The sequence below is a fragment of the Orbilia oligospora genome (assembly GCF_000225545.1).
Source record: "Orbilia oligospora ATCC 24927 unplaced genomic scaffold scaffold00188, whole genome shotgun sequence".
Lineage (NCBI taxonomy): Eukaryota > Fungi > Ascomycota > Orbiliomycetes > Orbiliales > Orbiliaceae > Orbilia > Orbilia oligospora.
Window position 1 is genome coordinate 369,206 of NW_011645745.1, and position 6,000 is coordinate 375,205.

The following is a 6,000-nucleotide window of genomic DNA, read 5'->3' on the forward strand; positions in this document are numbered from 1 at the left end:
TAACTCCCAATGCTAAACCACCTGGTCCGTGGAGGTATTAGGATCGTAAAAGGCATCTCCAAAACTTTCAAAGCCCCTACTACGAAGCTTGACCTTACTTCAGCTTCTTCACCATGGCCATGGGAAAACCAGCTCAGAATCCCTCAGGTAGTATGGAAGGCATCAATAGCGTGGTTGTCAGCCCATCTTTTGTGTATATCTGGAAAGTGTATCGATATATCGCTTGGCTCTGGCAGGAAGGAACTCGGATGGTTGGTGCGGGGTCAAAGACGGCTTGATATCATGACCGCTATGAACATCTACTTCGAAGCGCGATACCAATGCAACGGTGGGTATCGATCATATCATATCTCATGGAAACCTGGAGGTGTGGACTCTTCGATCCTGCGCTCGCTTATGCGTCTCTGAAGAACTGCCCGAAAGGAATGACCGGCAAACGCAAGAGATCGCATTGAGGCAAAGAATAGCAATCTCGGGTATCGGCGAACTAATCTGAAGGCCTACGAGTATCAGAACTGGGCTGATCAAGATGATCAAGTACCGTTTCTCCACGATCCCATGTCTCTCGCCAATTCTTTCCCTTCGATCGATAACCGCCCTTAGAAATCCGTAGATGTTTCGAGTCGTGGTCAATGATGCTATCGATACTCGATGTGTTGATATCGGTAGCCTGCCGCTACCACATGGCGGTGGCCCTGTCGCAAGGGGTCGAGTGTGGCAGAGGCGCAGCTGTTCGAGCTGAAAGTGCCCGCCGATGCTTCACCGTCCCAGTTTTGCCCTATTTTTAGCGTTCCTTTTTAAACGAGCAAATCCACGGAAGATATTTCTAGAAGCTATAAAGAATTCTTTGGCGCCGCAACTAGGCCTAAAAACTGATTTGCCAACGTCGCTGGCATTTCTTAGCTTGCCTCACTCGAAGCGAATAGATTATTTCGGTCATCGATTAAACATCTACTCTCAATTTAGATTACAAAACAGGAGTTCGAAGCCACCATCTCGGCACCGACACGGCATCAATTACGTTAAGACCCTGGGCCAATCCTCCCGCCCTAATCGAAGTCTCCCAAGAAAGCACCAAGGAAGACCTAAGGAAAACCCAGAGTCGTGGCGAGACTCGAATTTTGATTAAAATTGGTGATAAAATTTCCTCGAAATTCATGCCGAGGTAGTTTCCAAAACGGGACCGGTTACCTCTTTGGGACAGCGCTCCAGCCACACAACACGGACCAACAAAGCTTTTCCCCAGCCTTAACTAATGGCCGTCGAAAAAATGCACAAAAAGTTTGCCCATCTAGCCGCAATCTGGCAGGCCATAGATGGAGGTTGACGAAGTTCCTACGACTTCCCATTGAATTAGGAATGTTGTACTTAGGTTACCCGTCTTTAAGTCAGAACCAAATTGTTTTCCTTTCCAGACAAAGTTTTCCCTCGAGCAATTTCAATCGGAGACAAATGCTATCGCTTAAACGGCCGGTCGACCGGCCATCTTGCGGATGCCGCGAAAACCCGCTGTTCCAATGCGGCATTGGCATTGATAATAGATGAAGATACCTATAAAAAAGTTGTTTAGTGACCTCGACCTGTCTATCACGAAAACAGAAGTTGTGAGAATATTAGGGATTTCCGGACCTAAAACCTGCTCAACAAGGATTCCAGAAAGCCGGCCAGGTTCAAGGTCCTAACTTGACAGGACTTCATCAATTAATGTCTTTCGTCCCGAGCCTGGTAGCGGGATTGGGGAGCCCAGAATACGACAGAGTGATACAAAAATATTTTGTTATGTTTATTCTATTAGCAATCAGGAAAGTATGAACTGGATTTCCCATGTCAATGTGGTACTATCAATGATTAGATCTTCTAGGCCAAGAGAAACCGAACCCCAACCATGAAAATCAAAAATTCTGAAAGCCATCCTCCCCGGGAAGCTTTCCGCCTTCCGGAAAAGAAAGAAGCGCGGTTGTGTTTCATGCACCCCCGTTGGGTCCTGCATACGGTCCATATTGCATTGCTCGCTAGAACTTGACAGTTGACACCCCACAGACTTCGATTTCTAGAATACGGCGGCGCACACTTCTAGATTTTATCGGTGTTAATGCCGCTGCCACTCAGCCGTACGTACGTAAAGCATGACCCCTCGCTTCGATATCGTCGTTGCATGTTCCCGTACCTGCATGTCAATGCACTCAGCTTCACCACGGGGGGCTTTCGTTCTTTCCGAGTTAAGAAAGTCACACACGGAGGCTGAAGCAGAGGCGGCCATCGAAATAACCGAAATGAAATATCTCGCTCTATCTCGCTCGGGATATTATTTTCAGCATCATGATCGGATGATTCTTTCCCAGCAGCAGGTGGGAATTGGGAAGCTATAGGCGATTTTCTTGGGATCCTTCCATGTACGTTTACCTAAGTCTATGCATGGGCTAATACCCTGAATTTTGGACATTCTTGTTGGCTGGTTTTTCCTGTTGACTGGCACAGTCAGCTGCTCTATGTGTCGTGGTGTCGATGTATATCCAAGGAACGGGTTGATTTCTAGTCCGCTGTGTCACATTCTTTAAAGGCGCCTACATCGGGTAAATTCTCCCTTCCCGCATTGTCGATGAAGGGGATGCAGTTTTGTAACGACCCACTTTCCGTCCCGGGTTTCGAGGGTTATAGAAGAAGTTAAGGCTTCGAGGGAGAAGAAGATCAAGCCATCATACCTGATGATCAGTAGTCAGGGTATGAGATATTGCAATAATTTATCTTGGCGAGTGTTATTCGTAGACTAAAAAAACCTGTTACCTGCAACATGTGACTCCACATACCTATTTGGCATCTAGTTCCATTACATGGGATATTTAAGTTGTCTTATCAGATCATCAAGAAGACAGGTGAGTCTCTGGGATCCATTCTATGAAGCAGCGGACCTGACTAATACATCAAGATTTGTTCCGGACGGACGCTTTGCCTCTCTCTCTTGTGGGTTTGGTTGGGGAGGCTTTCCCCCAACATCCCTCTTCGACTTCAAGACTAAATGACAATGGTCCATATTTTGTTTGTGAGCTCCATAAACAGTCTTACGAAAGACACGATCTAGCTTCCGGAAGGCATAAGAACATGCGAGCGACAGTTGTCAATTTGTGAAGGCTGGGATACGAGACCGAGCGACCCCCAACTTTGATTAATTGACCGAACTCCCAATCTTTCCAAAAGACTATATATCCAAGCTACCCAAGGAAACCAAGGAAAATATTGTCGGCCTTATTTCAATTTCATCCCACTGCGGACAACCTAGTGGGTACTAGAGTCACTATCGTCACCAATATCACAATAAGATTAGTAACTCGGGGACGGGCGAACCAGCAACATCTAGGTCAAGACCATGTCTAGGCAACATTTCTGCAGTCCGCTCAGTGGTTGCCCCCAACCATTTCCCATGAAGTCCTGCGTCGACAACGTATTAGAACTCAATATCACGGGGCCAGAACGCTTGGGTTGAGGGATATTTGAGTATTTAAGACTTCGAAGCTTCTGAGCAGAGCAATAACTAGCGAATTCTTCGAATACAACTTCAACAGGGAAGCCCCGTAGTTTTCCTCCACCTACTGACACTAAAAGAGAACGTACGGAAGGGGTGTTTGTGACCTGTCACCGGACCAGATCTAGATCTGGAAACCAGAACTAGAATCCCATCTTTCGTTATACTGGCGGCTGGGGTCGAGATCAGAATCCCATAGTTGAATATTCGAATTTTAGGGTCGGTGCTGACTACCCTCAAGCTAAGAACTCTGAAGCAACGAAAAGCCTCCCATCTGTGGGAAGTTTAAATCGATATCATGGACCGTCGGCGAGCAGGCCGAAAGCCTAACAGGTGATAAGTTCGGAACTTGCCAGGAACCAGACCTAGAAGAAGAATGCCAAGCCGAGATGTTCTAGCATTTTTTTAGCTTTTTGAAAAAGTTTACAGACTATACGTATATGTGAGCATGTTATAACACCAATAAATATTCCTTCACTATGCAGAAGTCATAGCCGTCCCTAGCTCCTCTAGAGGCCCTAGTTGTTAGATCCCCTCAAACCATATGTACGTCGTGCTATAATCATTCGTGTGAGCACTTATTCGCAGGAGAACCTTTTTCTCCTCGGGCCAAAGTTCCAAGACTAGTTTATTTAGCTTAACATCTTTGTGCCGCTTTTCAACGACTCCGAACTTCGAACACATACCTAATCGAAACAAATAACCCGAAGGAAGGAACTACCTTTGTAGCCCAATATATTCTCAAACCCTCGCCGTAAATAACGTTATAAGTTATCGATATCGCCTTAAAAGTATTTTTGTATCTGCAAACTACTAAGTGTACTTCGTGGCAGGTGAAACCCCTCTTTGAGCCGAGGTGGCTTCCAAAGTTTCCCCGGTTTAAATATTTTTCAGCTCAGTTGTTAACAATAGTTATATATAAATCGGTACTAATTTACTGGAATACTCGTACTATACTAACGGAGCGCCACCCTCGTGCATACATATGTCAATAGCATGCGACGCTTAGCCGAACCCCAAAAGGACAAATCATTGCGATTCCGGATCTAGTCCTATCTGTCGCTTATACTTCGTTTTTCCGGGTTGAACTCGCATAAGGCGGCCCAAGAAGGCGTCAAGAAATGTTAGAACAGCAGCTTGCCGGAACGTTCTCTGGGGTCACTTCTCAGTTCATTGAATCACTGGACCGAGACAAAGGAATGTTAATGTTTCTGATATACCAAGAAACATTCGCTCACCGTAAGGGAGAAGCTAAGCGGTTTTAAAGGCTGGGCAGAATTAAAGGTTCTTTACTCCCACTTAGGCAAGCGTCTACGCTTAAGTCAAGCAGAAAATATACAACCCCCGCAACACAACGGAGGAACTTTGGGTGTCGAGTTCAGGTCCCCACCTTTCTCGTTAATTACGTGAAATGGAAACTGCGACGTAGCATCGATCGCATCGGAGACGCAAAAGAGATAAAAGGATGCGGGTATAACAGATGATGTAAGCTTGGCAGTGAGGTCTCCAGCCGTTTGGCTTCGGCTTGGTTTGCTTGATTATGTTCAAGAATTGTTCACTTGTACAAGCGTGGTAATGGGACGCTACTGCCCCGGGGTCGCCTAAAAAAAATGATACAGTTTTTGAAGCTAACTATTAGAGCCCTAATAGAATGACTTGCAAACATTGTGCTATACAAGCTTGGTCCCAAGCCAGGTGCCTGTATTCCCTTTGGACAATGATAAATAGTGGTCTGCAAGCCTCAGATAACTTTTTTTTTTCTTCTCCTCATCAAGCAGTAGTCTCGGATTTCATCCAGTCCTTCGTTGAATACACTCTTTCAATCACATTCATTCCTTTGATCAGCTGATCAGTTGAGCCTCGAAATCAATCCCGACATTCCTTTTAGAAAAGAACCTAGTCTCGGAGCCAGAGCTGCCCCAAAAGAACCTATCCATTCCTTTCACAATGAAGTTCACTGGAGTTTTCCTTGCTATCGCGCTCGGTGCTGAGCTTGCCAGCGCCAAACCATATGGCTATGATGAACCTGCTGCTGAGACCACCAGTATGTAAAGAACTATGGATTATCATAGTTTCATCATGATCTCACGGTTTTTATGAAGCTAACTCGTCCATTATTTTGATCAATAGCTGTCACACGCACTGTCACCACCACTTGTACTCGAACTGCCACAGTTGCCGGAAAGGACATGACTGTTACTGCCACCAAAATTGTCACTGAGGCCCCACCAAAGGCTCAAACTGTCGTCAAAACAGTCACCGAAGACGCCGACACCGTCACTAAGGTAGTTTCTGAGACTATCACTAAGTCAGTTCAAATTGGGCCCAAAGAGGTTACCTTTACTGCTCCTCCAGTCACAAAGACTGAAACTAGGACTGCCACTGTCTCTGGAAAGGCTGTGACAGAATATGAGACTGTTACTGCTACTAAATCAGTCCAAATCGGACCCAAGGAGGTCACCTTCACCGCTCCTCCAGTT